Genomic DNA, 25,522 nt, shown 5'->3' with positions numbered 1-25,522 from the left:
TCTAACTTATTATTTGGGAAAAAACATCAAGCAATAAAAATGGCCACATCCTTGAGACCATAAGCCATGTGACCTTTCCATATATCATTCGCAGTGATTGGAAACAGACTAGGTACATAGGAAGTGTTTAGGAATTACTTAAGGGAAGGAAAGGAGGAAGAGTAGGGAGGTCGGGAGGGACAAAAGGAGAAAGGAAAATTTTAAGAGAATTATGATTCCCCTCAAGTCTGAATCTGGAGTGAGGGGGCAATGAAGAGATCTGGTTGCTCCAGGATCTCTTCAGGGGCAGAGGAGAATTATAGATCAGTGCTTAAAACAGGATCTCAGTAAGCAAACATGTGATGTGGGCCTGGCAAAGGATAGAAGGAAGTGGAGACTTAGCAGTATGAATCATGCTTGTCCAGTTTAAAGAAGGCCAATCTTTTCCACTCCGCCCATTAGACAACAGGGATGCTGGCCCAGTGTTGCAGATCGTTCGTTCATTCGTACGTTCGTTCATTCCTTCGTTCTTTCCTTCCTTCCTTCTTTTCCTTCCTTCTTCCCTCCCTCCCTGCTTCCTTGTTTACTTACTGAAAATTTGGATTTTTATGTGAAACCTCCCTTTCCCTAAGAGTTGACAGCTAATTATTTTTATTTTATTTTTTAAAACACTAGGTGGGCCAAGCAAAATATGTCTGCAAGCTTGTAGTGATCCACAGGATGTAAGAGTGTGGTCTCTGCTCTAGGGAAACAAAAGGGCAGGAGGTGGCCAGACTGAGAAGGACCAACTGTGATGAGAGAGAACAGAGAGGAGGAGAAATCAAGAAGGCTGTTGTTTGATTTTCCTCCCATCTTATAACATACACCCCAAAAGCTTGCGGGTATCACCATCAGAAGACGAACTTGAGTGGGGCTGGGGGATATTTGGAAGCCTGTGGGTGAAGAATAACCAGTGGCCCATTCTGGCAGCTGTTGACTTTGTACCCTCTGTTCCTGAGGGAGAAAAAGTGTTGTCAAAACAGGAAGAAATTTCATACCAGTAGCCCTTGGCAGGACGCTGTTCTTTGTTAAAGCACGCATCTGATCGCTGACAATTTTTTTTTCCTTCTTTTCCCTTTTGACTCTGGGACATAAGGGATTGAGCACAAACTGGCAGTGAATGATATCCCTCCCAACTTTGGTGATTATGTTCGTTAATAATGATTATCGCTTCTATGTAATATTTGCATGATAAACTATAGACATCTGGTGCAGTGTGCATGTGCGTGTGGTGTTTGTTGGAAAACAGAAGAAGCTCAATGCTGATGAAATGTGAAATCTAACCGTTTGGACTAAAAATAAAGTCGGCAGGCTTTAGGATTTCTGCATGCCAGCAATTCTGAACTGCTTACATACGCCGTCTTAGTTACCGTGGAAACGCTTGGCTGTGCATATACAGACACAGAGTACACAATTTGTGGGCCTGGCCCCTGGGGGTCCCATTACCAAATTTTGTATGTTTAGAAATATTTTGTAATAAGGCCCCTTGTGTCACTTATTAGTGATAAAATGTACAACTGCCTTCATCAGCGTCAACCTCAAATTTGTTTCTTATTGAAATGAACCAGCATGCTTTCAGGTAAGAGACAGAGTGTGTGTACGTATGCGTATACGATTTTATCTTCCTCAAAGTGTTATGTTATAGTTTAACTTTGCTTTTTTTTTCCTCCAGGAAATTCTCTTTTTTTTTTTCTTTATCCTGCAGAATTGACTGAAATTTCTAAATGATAGACAAATATGTATTTCTCAAGGCCAAGCTCAGAGGCAGAGATACATTGAGGGGAGCATGAAGCCTGGGGTTTGCAGTGTGCTTTGTCTTAAGGTGCAGATTTTAGATAATGGCTGATTTTCAGCATCACTGGCATCATGAATTCCAGGAGTCTTGGGTGGGAAAACCTTTATCCAGTTGTAAATGCTCTGCTGTTTCAGCGCCATTTGAGTAACATTCCCATAAAGGCTCTAAAAGTAAAGAGATGACTCTGATTTTTTCTTTCATTACCTGCTCCGTGTTGCCAGGGCCGAATGACTCCCCTTGATATTTACTTTCTTGGTTCCATTCCAAAGTGTTAATCTAAATGTCTTCGGCAGCAGAGAATGGAAGGCTCTCCTCTGTTAATGGTTCTCTGCCTGTTTCAGGAAGGCCTGCAGAGTAACACTCCCTGGTGGATACTACAGAGTTAAAGGTAGGATGTGCATCGCAGGCTCCAGATAGAATGGCACTTTCTATGCAAGCCCAGCCGCCAGCTACAGATGCCCTGGGCCACACTGACTGGTCTGAGTTTGAGCAGTTCTTGTAAATTGAAACCGATGCCTGGTGGAGCTGGGAGATCCTTGGTTCTGTAGTTCATCAGAGCTGGGGTGGAAGGCTGGTTCTGCCATTCACTCATCATGACCTTGAGCAATTCTCTTAACTGTTTTGAGCCTTTTCCTCATCTCAAAAGCCGAGGGACTAATACCTTCTCCACCAGAACTTTAAAAAGAATAAAGGGTATGAAGCTATATAAAGTTACCAAAACATAGTCCAATAATAAAAATTTTAAAAAATACTGATAGTAACAACAGTTAACTTGACTACTGTGTGCTGTATTGAGCAATTAATAGGTATTTTATTGTTGTAGCCTCACTATAATTCTTTGAAGTGAGTAATGATAATAATAATCATATTTTCATTTTATAGCTGAAAGAAAACTAGAGGCTTAAGGAAGTAAATACATAGCCTAAAGTTGACAAAGCCAGTTGATGCAGGGTTCAAACCTAGGGCTGACTAAATTATGGACATTTTCTAAACAGGTAAATAAATGCTAAGCACTGTTGTTAATAATAAGAAAAGTTGTGATGGTTGGAAAAGTTACCCATGCATTTTTGACGGGGGAGGAAGGATAGGACCAGGGCATTAAAAACACTTGAATTCCTGGGAGATTCCATACTGATGGAATGTTCACCAGGGAAATGATTCCATTTACAATCCAAACAGTGAAAAAGTAAGTAGATTTCCAGTTTGGAAATTTCATATTAGACTCTAGAACTAAACACACGAAATGGTTAAATACATTTGTGTGGCTAGCTCTTATCACGGTGTACCCATGGTGGAACTGGGATGGGCTTTCTGGGATTCAGGAGCTGAAACCATGTCTTCTCCCTGGCACTGGGGTAAAGGTTGAAGAGAGCCACCCATGCATGAGGTCTCTGCTCCAGAGTGAGATTGGTAATGATGGGAACCAACAGATCCAACGCTTTCTTGGTGCACCCATGGTGGGATTGGGGGTAGGCTTTCCGGGATTCAGGAGCTGAAACTCCCTCTTCTCCCTGGCGCTGGGGCAAAAGTTGAGATCTCATGCATGACATCTCTGCTCCAAAGTAAGATTGGCAATGATGGGAGCTGACAGATCTAGTGCCAGAGTTGCTTATTTGTTCCAAAGAAATCCCATGTACATTATAGATACAGATTATTTTACAACAATCCCATTTACATGATAGATTTTCATTGCTGATATAAGAAAATCAAGACAATATAGCAAGAGTCTGGTTCTTCATCAATAGCTTCATTGAACTGCACTGTCCTAAGTGTTAGGGATACCAGTGTGGAGACAAGATCCCTGCCCAGTGTGTAGCACTGTGCAATAGTACTTTCTGTGATGATGAACATGTTTTATATTTGTGTTAAACATTACAGCTATGGTATGGAGCTTCTGTCATGGGGAACTGTAACTGATGCACTGAAAGCTTGATTTCATTTAATGACTTAAATTGTAAATTTAAGTAGACACATATGGGTGGCAGTTACCATGTTGGGCAGTGCAGATCTGGAGGATGAAATGTGGGATGAGATAAACCAGTGACTTTGAAGAAGGCTATAACCTTAGGACTTACAGGAGGTGCTGGGGTTTGCAGCATCCCCTACTGCGAGTGGTGTAACCTCTGGAAAATTAAATAATGTATCTGAACCTAGACCATGCATCTGCAAAATGGGGGCAACTATAAAATTATTTTGAGACTGTTGTGAGTGTGAGATATTCTACACAAGACTCTTAATAAAGCTTAAAACGGGATGGAGAAAATACTAGTAGTTATTATTATTAACAGTACTGTCATTATTTTGTAATCAAAGGATGCACAGGTTGCTACAAGGGTCATTGAGAGATTCACTCTGCTGTGATTCAGGCAGACATAGAAGGAAATATTGGAAGCTAATTCATAGAGGGGATGATATTTGAGCTTCATCATCTACTAGTGGTAGATACACAATTATGCAACAAGGTGACAGAGGTTGATTCAGGCAGCATGTGTGCTTGGGTACAGCACTGTGATCTGAAAGAGTCAGATTTGTTGGGAATTGGGGAATCACAAGTAATGAGCCTGAACGGTTGGGTAAAAGCAGAGTCCTGGTGTCTAGTAGCCACAGTGGAGGTTTGGAAGCCATCTCGTAGGTTTCAGTGATCCATCATATAGATTTATGGGAGGAAGTGAGATCACATTTTCATATCAAAAAATACATCTGGATGCTGTGGGGGAATGAATTAAGGTAGAAAGAGACTGATGGCAGAAAGATCAATTAGAAGTAGTTCTGGCGCAAGATGACAAGACACTTAATAAGGTCAGTGGCCATGGTGATAAGGAGGGAATTTATCTGAGAGGCAGGCAAGAGGAAAAATTGACAGAGATTTTCCAGAAAGAGAAGTTGAGAGTTTTATACACAAAAGCTAGATTTAGGCCAATAAAAACAATGGTGATAATACTGATTAATACATTTACCATGCTTTTCAGTTTACAAAGTGTTTATCTCCTTCAACCTTCCCAATAATCCAATGGATACTTTGAAGATTAAAATTGAGGATGTATATGACATGCTTAGTCCTACCTGTGTATGCTACAGAGTACTCAACAAGTGACGGTCATGGTTGAGGTTATTATTGGTCATAGTCAAGTATCCTTATTGTTGACAGCGTTCTTTTGTTAAGAAAAGTGGACTTTATTCACTCGAAGAGGTCCAGCCCAGAGAGAAGGCTTGATAGATCTTAGCACAAAAGAAAAGAATGGATACTAGAAAACCCTCAGAGAGAGCCTCTCATCTCCAGGGTGAGATACTACTAGAAACAATGTGCTTCCCAGGGCTCTCCCTCCTGATTGAGATGCTGGCATCCATTCATGAAAAATCTCTGACTCCGAAACTGCTCATCTGCTTTGTCCCCATGTGTGCTTTCTTTCCAGTTTGTTCATTGTGTCTCTCCTTTGACTTATTCTTCATGTACGCAGTGTAGTGAAAGGAACTCTGGCTAAAGGCTAAGCAGCAGTGGACTTGCATATTATTTCTAGTGCTTCATTTTTTTATTGCTACAAATTTAAGGGGTAAAGGGCAGTTTTGTTACATGGATGTATTGTTTAGTGGTAAATTCTTGTCTTTTATTTATTTATTTATGAGACCATCTCACTCTATTGCCCAGGCTGGAGTGCAGTGGTGTGGTCTCAGCTCACTGCAACCTCTGCCTTCTGGGTTCAAGTGATTCTCCTGCCTCAGCCTCCCAAGTATCTGGGACTACAGACATGCTCCACCATGCTTGGGTAATTTTCATATTTTTAGTGGAGACGAGGTTCCACCATGTTGACCAGGCTGGTTTCAAACTCCTGACATCAGGTGATCCTCCCTCCTTGGCCTCCTAAGGGCTGGCATTACAGGTAGGAGCCATTGCCAACTCTCAGCTTTTAGTGTAACCATCACCCAAATAGTCAAATCGTGCACACTGTACTCATTAAATCATTCCCCACCTTTGTTTTTGTTTTTGTTTCTTTTTGTTTGTTTGTTTTTGTTTTGTTTTGATTTACTGTTTAATTTGGAACGTGAGTAACAAGTAACAAAACTTTCTGGTTTCTCCTTTTTTGTCTCACCTGTCAAAATCAGGATAGTATTATCTACTTCATAGCATGTGTTTCATGATGCTGGTATCCTCATATGCTTCATGGAGCAGGGAGTTGAAAGATTTAGATTTATTTTTGATCTGTTTTTTTTTTTCTAGTATTTCTTTGGCTTGTGTAACCTTAAGACTTTGACCAGTAAATCTGAGAGGGGAATCTAGAGAATTCCAAATGGCAATAATCAAATTTAAATCAGCCTTCAAGGCACTTTGCCTTAAAATCTTATTAGCCAGGAATAGCTAAAAGAACCTTGACAAATACTTCTAGCCACAGAGCTGAAATGTGTTTCTCAGGATCAGTTCTTGGGTGTTGACTCTTTGCACCCACTTCTCTAGTCTGGGCAAGGCTGGCTCCTTTTTCCTCTGATGCTGTTCACTATTCTGGACCAGACTAAATTCAACCACCATGCTAACACTGGCAAATGTGCTGTAGTGAGTAGTTGGTGCCAATGTTGGTAATTATTTTTTTCAATTTCAATTTCAGAAGCTTTAGATTTAAAGGTGAAGAGGTCTCAATAGCAGGAAGAAGCTTGCAACACTTTCTAAAAATCTGTGGTTCCTCTTGGGATAGGTTTCTCTCCTTTCCCACCATGATAGCATCTAGCCATATATCATCTCTTCTGTTCTGATGACTCATTTATCAGGCAACACAAGGACATGAATCACTCTACGAAAATTTAATTTCCAAATAACTTAAGTTTGGGCTCTTTATATATTCAAGCGATTTGTCCTTACTTTACCTTTTATTTTTCATAGAAGCATTCTAAATAAACATGTCACTTTCCCTTCTAAAGAAAAGTTCATGCAATGTGCTATATGTTTTCTCTAAGGATTCAAGATCAAATGGCGGGCATGCTTTTTGTCGGAGGATAATATAAAAAGAAGATGTTCTGGGAAGGACTCAGGTGGGAAGGCAGGTTCGTTCTGGCACTAAATGCCCCCAGATATCCTCAGCTTTTGAAAGGACTCTGCTTTTTGCGTGATTTTTAAGACTTGCTCTTTTTCCTCACTGTAATTCTGGCATCCAATTTTACTTCTAATTATCAACTTCCAGCAAATTCCTTTTCTTCTCCCAATTTGTGGCTCTTAATCTGCTTCCCTGTGTGAAGCTAGATTATGAAAGCTTATTATAATGGTTACCCAGGCAAAGGAAAACAGGCTTGGAGAAAAAGTACTGGGGGCAATCCCCCAGGTCAAAATGCTTGAATTCCAGAGACTCTATTTGGTGAAATGTTCTCTGGCCACTCAGAAACCTGACTACATTTTGCTTATTGTTGCTCTGGTTTCAGTGATGATGTCCTCTTTCAAATTCATGTTGAAACATCTTCACTAATGCAAAATATTATGAGATGTTTCCTGTGGGAGGTGATTAAGTGACGCAAGTTCTGCCTTCATGAATAAGATGAGCAAGCACTCTTACAAAAGAGCTCGAGGCTGAGAGGAACAGAATCTTGCCCTTCCACCTTTCACCCTGTGAGAACACAGAAGCAAGGCGCCATCTTGGAAGCAGAGAGCAGCTCTCGACAGACACCAGTGCAACACCTTTATCTTGGACTTCTCAGTTCCAGCACTGTAAGAAATTAATTTTTGCTGTTTATAAATTACCCATTCCAAAACATTTTTTATGGCAGCACAAACAGACCAGGCCAGTTGTGAAGACTGATAACTGGTGATTCATTGCTGAGAGTGGACAAAAAATGGGCATATATGGGCTACACATAGCACCAGTATTTTGATATGTGTAGCATTTGTTTGCTTTGTTTTGTTTATGTGTATTTATTCTGATATCAAGACTCTGCCTCATAAAGGGTAGAGAGGTAGGAGAGGAAATTCTGTATCAGTGGAGAAATACACATGAAGGCATATGATACAGAGACTGTGTTATCTAGTAGAAGAAGAAAATTAGTTAAGGTAGGATTTTGTAGGTAGTGCAAAAGCCATCTTCACACTCTTTTGAAAGGCATTAGAATGGCCTTCCTGCCAATGATCTCCCTGATAACTAGGTATAAATGGATCCGAAATCCCATTAAAGATCCATCTTCTTCCAAGAGCCCTTACCAGGAGCATAAGCCCTTCAAACTCATGTTGGGACTCTTGCTTCACCTTTTCTTCTATTTTGTAAGAATACAGAGTCATCAGAGTCATCGTAAGATCTTCCATCAATCTTTATTGAAGCGAGCACTACTAATTCACATGGAGGAGTTAATGGTGGTCATATCTACTTTTTAACAGCAAGAAGCAATGGTTATGTGGTTAGAGATGTATCAGAAGAAGTGGGAAAGGTCTAGAAAAAATAAGAAAGAATAAGAAACAATTGTGCCCTTTCACAATTTTGGACAAAAGTGGACTCACAAAAGTGGTTTTAGAGAAATCTTCTTTGCCACTTTCTAGAATACTGGCCAGCTTTAGGATTCCATGGAGGGAAAGTTACTGTGTGAAATCCTGTGTCAATAAACAAGAAAGGATCTAAGTGGCCTGGTGAATGAAACCCTTGAAATTACTGGAGAAAAAGCTACTGCCTCCCATAATCACTATCTTTTCCTAGTTAATCAGTACTATTATCCCGTCACTTATCTTTATACATCTATTCCCGCAAACCTCCTCCAGGAAAGAAACCTTATCTTCATTGTTTTCTGAATACTTTGCTAAAGATCTCCTGCTGTTTTCCCAAATTGTTGTCCAAAACTCCAGATTCACCTGGATCTCAAGTCTGCAGATCTTGTTTTCATGAACTTTTTATTATATCCAATGTCTGCCCAACCTCAGGGTTCTCAAGAGATCATCTTTGTCTTTTTGTTTTTTTTGTGTTTTGTTTTCTTTTTCTTTATTTTTTAATTCCATAGGTTTTTTTGGGGGGGGACAGGTGGTATTTGGTTACACAAGTAAGTTCTTCAGGGGTGATATGTGAGATTTTGGTGCACCCATCATGTTGGATCAGAAGTAAGAGGAGGCCAAAGACTTTTGAAAATCTCAGTGCTAAAGGTTTGAAAATAAGTTTGCATGGAAGTTGATGTGATCTCAGTCAGGAAAGGATATAAGGGATTATGAGTTGTGTTGGGTTACAAGTTGGGAAATCCACCAATATGACACTATTTTCTAGTAGTCTTGGGACTATGCTTTCCACTGAAGTGAAGGAATATTCCCACCACTGATTATCTTGGAACTCAATTATTCCTGGGGCAGGGAATGAGAAGGATGAAGTGTAGATGACAGTTTGGCATAAGTAAAATCTTTCTCCTCTATCTGGGACAGAATCACTGGTCAAGAGGTACCCAGTATAGAGAGAGGTAAGTTGCCGAAGAAAGGAATCCCAGAGGCACAGCTCTGTACTGCACCCAAGAAGGGTTTCCATATTTGTAAGATTTATTTGCAGTATATTTGCCATCTCAATCCCCAGCCTTCCATATATTTTCAAAGCTGCAGCCCAGACTCAGGTGTGCTTGAGGAATTAGGCAAGGGCCCTGTCCTCACTGGGGAGGTGGCCCAGTGTGGTAGCAGCAATGAACTCAAAGAGCAGAGTCACTGCAGTGACAATCCCAGGTCAGTAGCAGCACTGGCAGCAGGGTGGCTGCAGAGCAAGGAGGCCAGAACAGAGGGAAGGGAAGCACCTGTTCCTCAGCACACTTGAGCTTACATTCCGCAAAACCCTTAGGCAGGGGTGGAGCATGCATCAGGGCCAAATCCCAGCAGCCCCTGTGGACTGCCTTTCCTTCTTCATCTCATTCTCTCATACTTCATTTCTTCCTTTCTATCTTTCCCTTTCCCCTTCTTTCTTTTTTTTCCTTCCATTTTTTTCTTTGCCAGGTGTTAGAGTTCTCCTTCCTTCCATTTTCCTTTCCTTCCTTGTTTTCTATCTACCTTCTTCCAATGTTTCTTCCTTTCCTTTTATGATCTGACTATAGTAGTCCTCTTTCCATTGCAAATGAAAACATCTAATAACCTAATAATGTATTGGCTTGCCAAAAAATCGAGTTTAACTCAACATTTGATTGGCTAACAGAACTGAGATCTGGAGGGCTCTACTGAAGCAGTGAGAGCTGCCATTCTTTGCAGTGAGATCATGAGAGCTCTATTTCTCCCCACATGATTGTCTACTTTCTTCTCTGCTACCTGACCATAAGGCAGGACTTCTCCAGATGACCAGCAGCTACAAATTTACATTATCCCCTTGGAAGGAGAGTGCATCTTTCCTAGTGATGCAATGAGGAAAAGATAGTTTTTGGTATTCTTGCCAAAAGATACAAAGCAAAAGTGTAAAAATGGTGGGAACAGAGACTATTATTCTAGGTGAAGTTACTCAGGAATGGGAAACCAAATATCATATGTTCTCACTTATAGGTGGGAGCTCACCTATGAGGAAGCAGAGCCATAAGAATGATACAATGGAGTTTGATTACTCAGGAGGAAAGGGTAGGAAATGGTTGAGAAATAAAAGACTACAAATTGGATTCATCGTGTACTGCTTGAGTGATGGGTCCACCAAAATCTCACAAAGCACCACTAAAGAACTTACTCATGTATCCAAACACTACCTGTTACCCAAAAACCTATGGTAATAAAAACCTTTTAAAAAATAGAGAAATCAGGCAAGCCAACATTAAGGGACATTTCAGAGAACAGCTTGCCTCTAGTTTTCACACAATTTCACTGCCATGAAAGACAAAGAAAGGCTGGGAAGCTGTTTCCAATCATGAAATGTAGCAGGTAGGCAATGTGTGACCTTGGCATGGATCCTGGAATTTAAAATGCTGTAAAGGACATTAGTAACACAATTTACTAAATTAAACAATGAATATATATTAGATCATGATATTTGTATCAACATTAAACTTCTTGAATTTGATTTTTTTTTTTTTTTTTTGAGATAGCGTTTCACTCTGTCACCCAGGTTGGAGATCAATGGTGCGATCTTGACTCACTACAGCCTCCGCCTCTCAGGCTCAAGCAATCCTCCCACCTCAGCCCCAAGTTCCTGGGACTACAGGTATGTGCTGCCACACCCATTTAATTTTTGCATTTTCATTACAGACTGGGTTTTACCATGTTGGCTCAGGTCTCGAACTCCCAAGCTCAAGTGATCCACCATTCTTTGCAATGAGATCATGAGAGCTCTGTTCCTCTCCACATGATTGCCTACTTTCCTCTCTGCTGCCCGATCATAAGGCAGGACTTCTCCAGTAAGAGCAAAGATGCCTTAGCTATCCAAAGTGCTGGAATTACAAGCATGAGCCACCACGTCCTGGTCTTGAATTTGATAATTCTATTATAGTTACATAGGAGAATGTTCTTGTTCTTAGAATTTACCTGCTAAAATATTTTGTAATGAAGTATCGTTATAGCTGTGACTTGTTCTCAAATCATGCAGAAAGAATACAGACTTTATATTCACAGGTTTATATATATATATATATGCACCCCACACACACTGAGAGAGTGAGAATAAGAAAGAGACAGAACATACTGAGGTGTTAACATATATAAAAATTGTCAATCTATTTGAAGGATGTCAAGATAATTGCTGCATCTTTGCAACTTTCAACTTTGTAGAAAAATTTTAAAGATGTCTTTAAATAGAAAGAAACAAAAGCAAAACAGTTTCATGGTGTTCACAGAAAATAACAGAATTCAATGATTTTGGCTTGGCTATATTAATACCACAAGTTATAGCTGGACAAGAGTTGTGGGTCCTCATGGATGGGGAAGCCCAGGTCATATCGGTGCTGGTTTAGTGCCACCTAAACAAAGAATGGGGTTGAGGGAGCTCCGAAAAGGAGAACTGAGGTCCTATCCCCAAATAATAGGAAGTGGGTGCTGATAGGCAAAACAATTGTCTAGTTCACTCTTATCTCCCTTTCACTGTAGGACAAAACTGCACAGTTCTGAAGCATTATCTCCAATGTTTGCCTTAAACTACCATTAAAAGTTTGAGCAGCACTTAATGAGCTCAAAGCAACCTTCACATCTGAGATTCTACAAAGCCATTCCAACTTTTTTTTCCTGTTTAGATGAAAGACAGTGAACTCACTGGCTGATCTTAACACACACATCAATTAATTTAATTGACTTAAGGGTTGTTCTTAGATAAAATGCTACTCTTTGAATTGTTTTAAAAGACATCAATTTGTCATAAAAAAAAAAAAAAAACCTAACGGAAGCTTTAATTTTTTCCTCCAATTCCTTTAATGTCTGTTTTGCTAAACGCTTAGCAACAAAAGGCTGGCTTGAGTTAGGGCTTCTTTGCCAAGATAAAAATAATCTAAAATTTAGATGTATCTGCAGTGATCATGGCAGTGTAAATTAATCAGCCACGCTGAGCCTGAATCAGCAGCGTCTCCAAATTGATCTTGCTTTTATGCTGCTCTGTGTTCTAAAATGTGTTCACCCTTGAAAGTAGCCGTTCTTGTGATTACTTCTCCATCTCACTCAGAAATCATAGTTGGCAAAAAAAGTTCCTCTTTTTTTTCTTCAGTGTTGAAGTTAATAATAGATTAATAAATATTGGAATTTGAATTTTGTGCCAGCAGCCAAGCTGAAGGCTACATGCCAAGGATGAGGATATAAAAATAAATAAGAGATTATCCCTATCCTGGGGGAGTTTACATTCTTTTGGGGAGGTATTAAAATATGTATACCAAAAGTTAAATTATGCAATATCCAACAACAAGCCATGTCATGAGGCAAGATGGGTTGCAATGCCAAGAAATAGCTATAAATACAGTTACGCAGAGAAAGTAGTTCATGTTGGGTGACAGGACTAGTCTGAGAAGACTTTCCCAAAGAAGAGAGTTGGAATAAGTGTTGAATGTGTCTAGATTCCATGCTAAAACTTTATATATCTTTTTTAACAGCTTCAGTGAGGTGTTATTTATATAACTTAAAACTCAATTATTTTAAGTGTACAAGACAATGATTTTTAAGTGAATTCACGGAGTTGTGTAACCACCACCACAGTACAATTTTGTAACATTTCCATCACCCTAAGAAACTACCTGGAGCTCATTTCAGTTAATCACTGTGTCTATCTTCAGTCCCAGGGAGCCAGTAACTTGCTATACTTTGCCTTTTCTCGACTTAATGTGTAATCAGAATCACACAATATGTAGTGTTTTCCGTCTAGCTTTTTTCACTTAATATAATGGTTTTAAGGTTCATCTATGTTGTAGTATGTATGACTACTTTGTTCTTTTTTATTTCTAAATAGTATTTCATTATGTGGATAGACCACATTTTATTTATTCAGTTATCAGTTGACGGGCATCTGGAATGTTTCCATTTTCTGGCTGTTATAAATAATGCTGCTATTAATATGGACATAGCAAATTTGGGGGTAGATATATGTTTTCACTTCCCTAAATACTTAAGAATAGAATTGTTGGCCAGACGTGGTGGTTCACACCTGTAATCCCAGCACTTTGGGATGCCAAGGCGGGCGGATCACCTGAGGTCAGGAGTTTGAGACCAGCCTGGTCAACATGGCGAAACCCTGTCTCTACCAAAAATGCAAAAATTAGCTGGGCATGGTGGCGCACAACTGTAATCCCAGCTATTTGGGAGGCTAAGGCAGGAGAATCGCTTGAACCCCGGAGGCAGAGGTTGCAGTGAGCTGAGATCTCACCACTACACTCCAGTATGGGCGACAGAGCAAGACTCTGCCTCAAAAACAAAACAAAACAAACAAACAAGAAAACAACAGCAACAACAACAAAAGAATTGTTAGCACATGAGGCGAACTTATGGCTAACTTTAAGAAAACTGTCTGTTTTCCAATCTGTGCTTGTCACTTAACAATCTCATCAGTAGTATCTAAAGGCAAGCTTTACCTGTATTATTTCACTTAATTATCGACTGAGCTCTGTGAGGAGGAGAATTTGAGGAAGTAAGAAAGGTTGATTGTCTTGCCCAAGATTATATATCCCACAATTACAGAGGCTGAGTTCTAACAAAGATTTGACTGAATCCAAAACATCTGAATTCACATTTTGAGGCACACTTTTAAGAAGCGCCTTCGAAATTGTATTCAAAGGGTAATAAGCATTGATTAATAATGTCTGCCAAGGAGGCAAGCAGGAGATGGGCTGCTCTCTTTACCAGCACTGGACAGGTGCATGTGCCCTGGCATTCTGCAATAACATGCAATTCCTCTCTTGACTCCTCACTGTTGTTGTTGAAGCCACACTAAAGACTATCTTAGCAAAATTCTCTTCTAAACTCCTCTAGCACAGGGACTATCCTCTTACTGCGAAACTGATTGCATTGTACTATAATTTTCTGTTCAATACCTGTCTCTCCTGCTTGGGAGAGAGTACCTGTTGGAAAGATGATAGCTTCTGTTCAGTATCTCTACCCAACAACAGAGTGCCTCACTTAGAAATGGTGCCCAATGAGTGCTGCTTTGATTGAATAAATGGAAGAATAAAAGTGAGCATAAAATTAGATTTCTCCTTTCCATTTTAAACATGGTGAAGCAAAGAGATGTAGACTTTGAATAATGTATCACATTTAGAGGGCCAAAGAAAGACAGAGAGAAGAGCCTTAAGTCCCCAAATTTCTTAATCATTGAGCTTCAGCTCACTTCTCGAGAGTAATTGGCCTCTGTCTGTGACTGCGAAGCAATTGATGTAGCCTGTTAGATTCTGCTGATGCTGGAATGTATTGAGGCAAAGGTTTCCAGGGTGCAAGTCTCTCCCTTGGTTAAAAGTGAACAAGCCACGGTCTGCCTGATGTTCAGAGAAGAAAATACAGAATCAAGGTTTCCCCAGCAACATTTAAACAAAAAATTAAAAGACAATGTTTTGACCCAATGCAGTTTGTCAGTGGGGTGGCCTGTGAATGTTATATAAGTATACAATCAACAAAGAAGGATGCAGAATTATACAGCTCAAAAGCATGGTGCTGGAGCGCACAGTCTTCCTTTTCTTTAATCTCTCTCTCTCAGCAAAAAGACAAAAGAAATATGCTAACGGTATTCAGTATTAAAATGATGAAACTGTGGTTTATTTATTCCTGTAATTTCCAATTTTTTCATGAAGAAAATTACAGCAAAATACATATATTTTTAAGGCTTTGATACTTATTTGAGCGGTGAATTTTCATTGGCATAAATATATCAAGGAACAAGATGTTATTAGATAACAAAAATGGTTTTATGCAAACGACACTTTCCATCTCTATTGGAAAAGCATTAAGCCAGGCTCTCTAATTCCATGAGCTCGTGCCTAGCAGAGGTGAAGGTGAGCATGAAGGTGAGCAGAAGGGGGTTGCAGGAAGAGAGTGGCCTGTGAAGGAGCTTGTGGTAGGACTCAGTGTAGTGAACTTGAGAGATTAAAGGCAGAACATCTGGGCTGGGTATGGTGGCTCATGCCTGTAATCCCAACACTTTGGGAGGCAAAGGCAGGTGGATCATCTGAGGTCAGGAGTTCCAGACTGGGCTGGCCAACATGGCAAAACCATATCTCTACTAAAAATACAAAAATTAGCCAGCCTGGTGGCACATGCCTGTAATCCCAGCTACTGGGCAGGGAGCTGAGGCAAAAGAATTGCTTAAACCTCAGAGGCAGAGACTGCAGTGAGCTGAGATCAAGTCACTGCACTCCAGCATGGGTAACAGCAAAAATCTGTGTCAAAAAAAAAAAAAAAAAAAAACACACACACATACAAAAACAGTATTTTAGAGTGAGGGATAGCATAAGGTGGAGGTGAGAAGGTAGGTATGCACCAACGTATATAAGACCTCAAGTGGGGTATTCAGAATAGGATGCAACTCTGTAGTTTTATATTTATCAAACTTTTGGATGAGTTGTAAGAAAGAATAAGAATATTCTTTACTCAACTGTTCACAAAAGTATCTCCTTTGTGAATCACTTACATTTCCTTCTATATATATCTTATATCTGTAAGTATGTGCCAGTGTCATTTTGGGTATACACACACACACACACACACACACACACACACACATATAATGTACACATGCATCTATTAGATTATATAACATACAACATATAAATAGATGGATTTAAATATAGATCTAATTTCCTTCATTTGGAGTAAATTGAATTGTCCTATCCCTTTATTCCTAAATTCTTCAATGTCTATTTTTGAAAAGCAAGGATAATTGCTTACATAAACACAACACAATAATCCAAAACAGAAACTTCAACTTTGACACAATGCTGTAATTTAATCCAGAGCTCATACTCAAATGTGACAATTATCCAAATCTTGCCCACTCTAGCTATTGTTTTCCTCAGCGTGCAATTCAGGATCATGTTTTAGATTCCTTTAGCCCATTTATGCCTAGTGTTCCATTATTGGAAGGCTAAATACGTGGAAGTTATATCCTACCCCTGAAGGTTGTAGCCAAGGTCTGATTTTTCACTCATGCAAAAATTCAAAAAATTGCAACCTCAGGCATAAATGGGAACATTTTCTCAGGCTTCTTATTTTTTTTTTTTTTTTTTTTTGGTCTTTCTTGAGCTTGATACTTTCGAAAAACACTGGCCATTTGGCTTATGGAATGCTCCTCAATTTAGCTTGGTCTGATATTTCCTTATAAGAGAGGTCTTGAGTCTTTTTTTTTTTTTTTTGGAAAAAATAACATAGGAGTGATGCTGGACCCTACTTACTGCAGCATATTAGGACCATATCAGGTGGTAGTAGTTTGTCCTGATATCAGTGATATTAAATTTGGCCACTTAGCATGCCCACTGCTGGCTAGATACACAAAAAGAAAGGAAATCAGGATATCAAAGGGAGAGCTGCACTCCTCTGTGTGTTGCAGCACTATTCACAATAGCTGAGATTTGGAAGCAACCTGTGTCCATCAACAGATGACTAGATAAAGAAAAGGTGGTACATGGACACTATGGAGTGCTATTCAGCCATAAATAAGGATAAAATCCTGTCATTTGCAACAGCACGGATGGAGCTGGGGAACACTGTTAAGTGAAATACACCAGAAACAGAAAGACAAGCGTGACATTTTCTCACTTATTTGGGAATCTAAAAATCAAACGATTAAACTCCTGGACATAGAGAGTAGATGGATGGTTACCAGAGGCTGGGATGGGTAGTGGGGGGCTGAAAGGGAGGTGGAGAGGGTTAATGGTACAGAAAAATAGAAAGAACGAATAAGACCTACTATTTGGTAGCACAACAGAGTGATTATAGTCACTAATAACTTACTTGTATATTTTTAAATAAAGAATGTAATTATATTATTTGTAACTGGAAGGACAAATGTTTGAGGGGATGGATACCCCATTCTCCATGATATTTTTATTTCACTTTGAATGTCTGTACCAAACTATTTCATGTACCCTGTATGTACACCTACTATGTACCCACAAAAATTTTAAAAATTAAAAAAATTTTGAAATGTAAAAATAAATAAACAAGTGTGGTCACTTTGTGAAGCTGGTATCTGTCAGGTTACCTCTTCATAAAGTTAAATGGTACCTTTTGTAAATAAGATGTGATTACAGAAAAAATGATTTGACTATGTGAATATCCTGTTATCCATCAATCTCCCACTCTCCAATTTTAACATCCATCGGGGATTTTCTAAGTCTGCCATTTATTCAGTGTTTGTTATTTGGCAATATAAAATAAGAAAAAGCTTCTCCTATTAATTTATAAATATTATCATGGATTCATAGACTCTTATTTTATTTAACAGGTCATAATGTATTTCTATTGTTGTTTATTTCAATGCTTACATTATCCCAGATTTGGCCAGTGGTAGCCAGTTTAAAGGGCTTTGACCTTTATCCAATGAGCTATGGGAAACATATGGAGGGATTTTAGGCAGATGGGTGAAAATACCAGATTTGCTCTTTGACAAATTATTGCAGCTAAATCATAGAAAATGATTGGAGGAGATTACATATTATTATTTTACTCTGGTAAGAACACTTAACACAAGGTATATCCACTTAGCACATATATATAAGTGTGTGTGTGTGTGTGTGTGTGTGTGTGTGTGTGTGTGTGTGTGTTTTGAGACAGAGTCTTGCTCTGTCACCCAGGCTTGGTGCAGTGGCTTGATCTTGGCTCACTTCAACCTCTGCCTCCCAGGTTCAAGTGATTCTCCTGCCTCAGCCTCCCAAGTAGATGGGATTAGAGGCATGCGCCACCATGGCTGGCTAATTTTTGTATTTTTAGTAGTGTCGGGGTTTCACCATATTGGCCAGGTTGGTCTTGGCATCCTGACCTCAGACGATCCACCCGCCTCGGCCTCCTAAAGTGCTGAGATTACAGGCATGAGCCACCATTGCCTGGCCAGCATATTTTAAAATATTCAATATAGTATCATTATCTATAGGCATAATGTTGTACAGCAGATCTTAGAGCTTCCTGATCTTGCATAAATAGAACTTTACAACCATCGAATAACAACTCCCTGTTTCCCACTCCCCCTTAGCCCTGGCAACCTCCATTCTACTTTCTGCTTCTCTGAATTTGACTATTTTAGATACCTCAAATGAGAGAAATTATGTAGTATTTGTCCTGACTGGCTTATTTCTGTTATTTCCTCAAGGTTCATCTACATTGTATCATGTGTCAGAATTTCCTTTTAAAAGCTAGTAAATATTGGCTGGGCACAGTGGCTCACACCTGTAATCCCAACACTTTGGGAGGCCAAGGTGGGTGGATCACTTGAGGTTTAGGAATTCAAGACCAGCCCAGCCAACATGGTGAAACCCCATCTCTACTAAAAATACAAAAATTACCTGGGCTTGGTGGTGCACTCCTGTAATCCCAGCTACTCGGGAGGTTGAGGTGGGAGAATCACTTATACCTGGGAGATGGAGGCTGCAATGAGCCAAGATTGTGCTACTGCACTCCGGTCTGAGTGACTCCATCTCAAAAAAATGAATAAATTAAATGAAAGCTGAAAAATATTCCATTGTATGTATACACCATATTTTTCTTATGCATTTAGCCTTTGATGGACTCTTGAATTGCTTTCACAATTTAACCATTGTAAAGAATGCTGCTACAAACAGGAGTATACAAGTATCTCTTCAAGATTCTGCTTTCAAGTCTTTTGGCTAAATACCCAGAAGTCTGATGTCTGAATAAGATGGCAATTCTACTTCTAATTTTTGAGAAACCCTCATACTGTTTCCTATAGCAGATGAGCCATTTTCATTCCCCCCAACAATGTATAAGGGTTCCATTTTTTTCATGTCATCACCAACAAAGTCTTCTTTTTAAAACAAATCATAAAATAATAGTTGTAAAGTGATATCTCCTTGTGGATTTGACTTGCATTTCCATGATTAGTGGTGCTGAATATCTCTTCTTATAAGTGTTGGTCATATGCAGAAATGTCTATTCAAGTCCTTTACCCATTGAAATTGGGTTGTTGGTGTTTTCACTTTTTTTTTCTATTGAGTTGCAAGAGTTTCTTAAATACTTTAGTAATTAATGTCTTATCTGGTATGTGGCTTGCAAGTATCTCCTTCCCTTGCATAGCTTTCCTTTCACTCTTTTGATTGTTTTTTCTTTTCCTTTTTCTTTTTTTTGCTGTGCAGAAGCTTTTTAGTCTGGAAGTTGTCCTACTTGCTGATTTTGCCTTCATTATCTGGGCTTTAGTATTATCCATGAATTAATTGCCAAGGCCAATGTCACAATCTCATGAAGTTTTCTTCCATGTTTTCTCCAGGAGTTTTACAGTGTCACTTCTTCTGTTTCAGCCTTTAATGTATTTTGAGTTGAGTGCTGCATATAGCATAAGCTGTGAGTCAAAATTCATTCTTCTGCAAATGGATACAAAGAGAGGACGGTGCAGGAGCTGTGAAGAACATCGGAGGAAGATTCTGGAAAGTCTCTCTTTACCCTTCCTATCTATGTGTGTGTTTCTGTCTTGGTGTGTGTGTGCACGCGCATGTGTGTGTGCACGCGCATGTGTGTGTGTGTGTGTGTGGGTGGGTGGGTGTTTCTGTCTGTGCTGGTCTCACTGTCTCTCTTTTATGTGAGTACATAGCTTCCTTAACAGTGTGTACTTTTCCCCCAACAACTGTACCCTGATGCTTTTGGAAATTCTCTGAACTACTTTTTCTTTTACTATGGTAATAAGGCTTTAGAAACATAATTGAATTCAAATATTAAATACTGTAAGCACTATCATTTAGCTTCTGATGAAAATGTGCATTGTTGTGTTTGAAATGACAAAAAAAAAAGTGAATCAAAACAACTTTTTTTCTTCCTCCTGTGAAGTCTTTGTGTGGAGTGACTCAATCTCTTATAGGCTGCATTCTCTGTGATGTGGGAAATAGAACCAGGGCTATTATGCAGCGATAAGATGCGGTCTCCAATTCTGCAGCGCTGTGGGAATCTGTTCCATTGTAGGTTTTATCACCTTCCGATTTGCCAAATATTTCTAGCAGGGAGAGCACAGCACTAAACATGGTAGGAGACGGATCCAGGCAAAGAACATGAACTTTGGAGTTATTCATTCAGTTGCTCATTCATTCAATCAAAGAACACTTATTGATCACAGATGCTGGACACTCAGCTAGGTACTGGGGATACAATACCACACGAGATTGACAGGATCTGAGTTCAAAGAATTTGCTGGCACTGCTTTTGGGCTACATGGTGCAGGTTTTCATTCTGGTCATTATTTAACTTCCCTGATCCCACTTTCTGATCTATGCAGCTCTATAAACCCTATTAGGGTGATGGCAAACATAATTGGGGGCATAGCAAGAGTTTCCTGCTTAAGAAATATGGGTGAAGAGGGTCACTATTTTCTATTTAAAATTTTTTTTTTCAAATTGTTACTTTTTTTGAGACAGGGTCTGCCCCGTTGTACAGGTTGGAGTTCAGTGATGCAATCATAGCCCGCTGCAGCCTCAGCCTCCTGGGCTCAAGTAATCCTCCCATCTCAGCCTCCCAAAGTTTTGGAACTGCCAGCATGAGCCACCGTGCCCGACCAACATTTTCTTTTCTCTTCCACTGAACCTTCAAGTGAGGCTTTTAAATTCCTTCTCACATGTGCTTTCGGTTCATGCATGAGTTGTATGCTACACAGGCAGTCAATTGGACCTTGCAGATTCATGCTCCAAGGAGGCTAGAATATCCTCCATTTCTTAGGTTTGTATGCATAAAATAATTGGTCATAAGATGCTATAAACTTTCCTAAAATAAAGTAGGAGACATCAGAGGGAAAAAGAGAAACATTTCTGAGGCAAACCGTTGTATTTTCTTTCTCCTGATACTGTTCCTATCTGGCTCCCTTTTCATAGAATTTGGGCGTCTCTGTAGTTAGGTGAGGCACAGAATTAGGAAACGTTTTCAAAGCTCTGCAGAGTCATTCTTGTGACCTGTGTCAGTCTGGGTAAAAAATATATATGCTGAAATAGACAAAAGGAGTTGCATTAACTGTCCTGCTTGTCATTCTTTGGTGAAATGAAGATACTAAAAGATTGTACATTAATCTCAGGTATCTTGGAATTTTCCTCTGTTTCAGCCTCTGGGCCATGCATGGTCTAATGCTTTGAAGCAGAATGCTGGCTGCCACCTGATATTCATTCTTCCCTTCGTTCCTCTTTCTTAGTCACAGAATTCAGGTTTGCAGCTAGACACATGACTTCCAAGCCAGAAGTTTACTCTTCTTTAAACTCTCTCAAAGCTAGATGTGATGTGTAACTAAACGCTAGCCAAAGGGCTATAGGTAGAAGTGTCACAAGAGTCTTCTGGAGAGGCTCCTTAAAAAAGAAGAGTATATTCTCTGTCCTTCTTGTTGGCTGAAACCTGGTTGTGATGGCAGGAGCTACGTCAGCTCTCTGGTACCATAAAGTCAACATGCTAAGGACAGTGGAGTGATAAGGTTAAAAAGTCTGGGTCTCTGAAACCATAGAGCTGCAGCACCAGTCTTGACTTACCTACACTGGGCTATTTTTAGATGAGACAGAAATAAACTGATCCATTTATCCATCCATCCATCCATCCATCCATCCATCCATCCATCCTTCCATCCATCCTTCCTTCCTTCCTTCCCTCCCTCCCTCCATCCCTCCCTCCTTTATTTTCCTTCCTTCTTTTTTGTTATAGACAATTGAACCCCTTAATACACTTTTTTTTAAAACAAAAAGAAACAACTGAGAGAGGGCATATGACTTACTTTGGATTCCAGTGTCAAGACTGTAATTAGAATCCAACTTTCCCGACTTGAAACACAACTCTTTCCCAATAATCTCAAACTGCTTCTTGTTAATTTTGGAAATATTGTACAGGTCAGATATATATTATTACAATTGTTAGAGGATCACCAGCGAACGACATGAAAGAGCATTGAAGCCGTGTGTCTAGTCTATCATGGATATTCTGGAACATGTGCATGTCCAAAAATGAGTAGATTTCATTCTCCTTTTTTTTTTTTTAAGAATGAAGTAAGACAAATTGAGAGATTAGTCCATCAGCCAATATTGATTTCCTTGAAAATGTTCATATGTGGAACAATTACACCTACTGGCTCGTTGATATAACGAGTTGTGAGTAGAAATGAAGTGGAATAATGTGGTCTTCGTAGAATCCCCAGGGTGCATGTGTTTGTAAAGTTGAGTTGAGTTCATAATGGCGCTTTTAGAGAAAATTCCTTTAGAAGCTTTATTTACAGAAAACAGGGACATAATAGCCCTCTTGGACATGTACACACAATTAAGTGGCTTTAACTCCTGAATTGGGCTTCTGTTCATGCTGTGGTGACATCTTCTCGTTTAAAGGTTTTGTTTTTAAATTATGAAATGATTTATATGTGGAATCTAAGAAAGTAGATTCCACAGACACAGAGAGGAGAAAGATGGATATCAGAGGCTAGGTGGAGAGGAGGAGGGACTGGGAAAAGGAAGACATTTCTCAAGGGGCACAGAGTTTCAATTAGCCAGGCAGGAAGTTTTAGAAAACGACTAGACTCACTTTGGGAGGCCGAGTCGGGTGGATCACAAGATCAAGAGAGCGAGACCATCCTGGCCAACATGGTGAAACCAGTCTCTACTAAAAACACAAAAATTAGCTGGGTATCGTGCCACATGCCTGTAGTCCTAGCTAGTCGGGGGACTGAGGCAGGGGAATCTCTTGAACCCCGGAGGTGGAGGTTGCAGTGAGCCAAGATTGTGCCACTGCACTCTAGCCTGGTGACAGAGTGAGACTCCAACTCAAAAAAAAAAAAAAAAAAGAAAACTGGAAAACGATTATACTGCACAGCAATCATTGTTAATAATGATGTACTGTACAATTCAAAGTTGCTAAAAGAATAGATTTTTAAAATCCACACCACCAAAAAATGATAAGGCAGTGAGGTGACAGGTATGTTATTTAGCTTGACTGAATCTTTCTGCAATGTACACACAGATCAAAACATCATATTGTATCCCATAAATATATACAATTACTATTTGTCAATTAAAAATAAATTAATTTTAAAAATTACAACAGCTTGTAAAATGGGGATAGCTTGATGTGGTAAAGGTCAAAACAGAAAACACATAAAAAGGTTTGACTTGGTGTTTATTGGTGTAACGTGAAACAATAAAATTTATTGTTTTCTGATAGCCGGTATCTTCTTAGAGCTAGGGCACTGTTTGAACAGTTCTTCTGAGGAGGCAGGAGTCTGACTGACACAGAATGTGGGCTGCAAAACCATGATTTGAGTCTTAGGATTCCATGAAATGTGGCAAGCGGCAAAAGTAAATTGGAACCCATTCTGTTACGATGTCACCTCCTTCAGGAAGCCTACCTTGATATTCAAGTCTTGTTTATCTGGTCCTCCCACTGGCTCTCAAGCACCCTGAGGGTTTCAGTGTTAGAGCACATACTACAATGTGTTACTGGAACTTGTTACATGTACACCGACAGCAATATTTACCCACCCCTTAGCATCGTTTATTCACCCTTCACCATGGCCATCTTAGGCAATATTAGTATTGTTACCACTATTATTTTTTAATCAGCATTCTGCAAAAGTTTTGTCTTTCAATGACTTGTTCAGGGTCAAACAGCAAGTAAATGTAACAGGCAGAATTTAAACCTAGGGTTTTTTTTTTTTTTTTTTTTTTAATTTTCTACCCAACTAATAATACTGAACGATTATGGTAGATAATTTAGCAACATGTGTCCAATGCTTTAAAGATGCACAGAGCCTGGGAGTTATCCTTTTTATTTCTAGGATTTTATTCTACGGAAGCCATTGAAAATGCCGTCTTAGTTTTGATGGTAGAAAAGAAAGCTAGAAGCCAGGCGCGGTGGCTCACGCCTGTAATCCCAGCACTTTGGGAGGCCGAGGCAGGTGGGTTACCTGAGGTCAGGAGTTGCGAGACCAGCCTAGACAAAATGGTGAAACCCTGCCTCTACTAAAAATACAAAAATCAGACGGGCATGGTGGCTCATGCGTGTAGTCCCAGCTACTTAGGAGGCTGAGGCAGGAGAATCACTTCAAATGGGGAGGCAGAGGTTGCAGTGAGTGGAGATTGCACAAAAAAAAAAAAAAAAAAAAAAAAAAAAAAAAAAAAGAGAAAAAAAAAAAAAAAAAAAAAAAGAAAGAAAGAAAGAGAGAGAAGAAAAGAAAGCAAGGGTAATATTTTACCTCCCCAAAAGAAGACTATTTGATGTCTAAAAACCATAGGGTGTCAACTGTACATTTGTTATAGTTGTTTTTAGTTCTAAAGAAAAGCTAATTTTACACTCTACATTTCTAGAAGAAACAAAGTAATTTAAGGCTAAGCATGCAACTGAGTTCTGAGGTTTTCCTTGCTGTGGAGGTTCTCTCAAAGTCTTAACTCTTGTAATGCAATTTGGATATTAACTTTTGGCTGTTTTGCCCCCGAACAACACAAACGTAGAAGGCTAACGGTGCAATGTCCTCTTCCAGATTTCCAATACCCCCAAGGTCTTAGGCAACACGGTTTGGCCTTGCAGGGAGGTCTCAGGCTACAACTGCACTTTCTGACAAGTATTTCCTTCTCTCTCTGCAGTTTGCCTCCCCTCCAAGCCCAGTAATGAGGAATCCAGTATAGAATAATTAGACTGTCTGCGTTTGAGGTGCCTGCCAATTATGCTGATGGAACTGAAGTCTTATTAGACTAATAAGGTTTTCTAAATTGGACCTGGGGTTCTTGGTGATGTGAGTATTCCTGAGAGAAGTTGCTCAAGTATTGAAAATGAGTTTACCTAAGGATAAAGTTTCACCTTGGATGAACTAGAGTGAGAAGTGAGTTCACACATGAATTTTGCCACTCATCTGCTATGGGACCTCGGACAAACATTTAAATTTACAGGTGGGGAATCAGTCTCTGGCCCTATCGGTAAAATGGCAAAATTAATTCCCACACACCTGAAAAGATTATGAGGATAATGAAATAATCTAAAAAAAAAGTATAATGTGATATTTTATATTAATTATCTTATAAACCTTAACTTTAAGCATGGTTACTTACTTATTCTACATAGTAAACAATAAAATACAGGTAATTTTATTATTATTGTTACAAATGTCTCATAATCTTGAAGAGTTTTGCAGACAGAGAAACCTACATGTGAATTTCATTCGCAACATTGACAAATACTGTTTTGCCTCTCTTAACCTTGGT

The 25,522-nt window shown here is 39.4% G+C and overlaps 1 long non-coding RNA gene across 1 annotated transcript; it reads left to right on the top strand.

Annotated features, from left to right (window-relative positions):
- The first annotated feature begins 653 nt into the window (after nt 1-653).
- LOC119472181 lies at nt 654-25,522 on the top strand. The gene is made up of 3 exons (XR_005201295.1): nt 654-1,597; nt 10,956-11,104; nt 24,908-25,522. It is a non-coding gene; the product is annotated as an uncharacterized LOC119472181 (long non-coding RNA).

Source organism: Cebus imitator, unplaced genomic scaffold (assembly GCF_001604975.1).
Source record: "Cebus imitator isolate Cc_AM_T3 unplaced genomic scaffold, Cebus_imitator-1.0 Scaffold4, whole genome shotgun sequence".
Taxonomy (NCBI): Eukaryota; Metazoa; Chordata; class Mammalia; order Primates; family Cebidae; genus Cebus; species Cebus imitator.
This window is presented reverse-complemented; position numbering and strand designations above follow the sequence as displayed.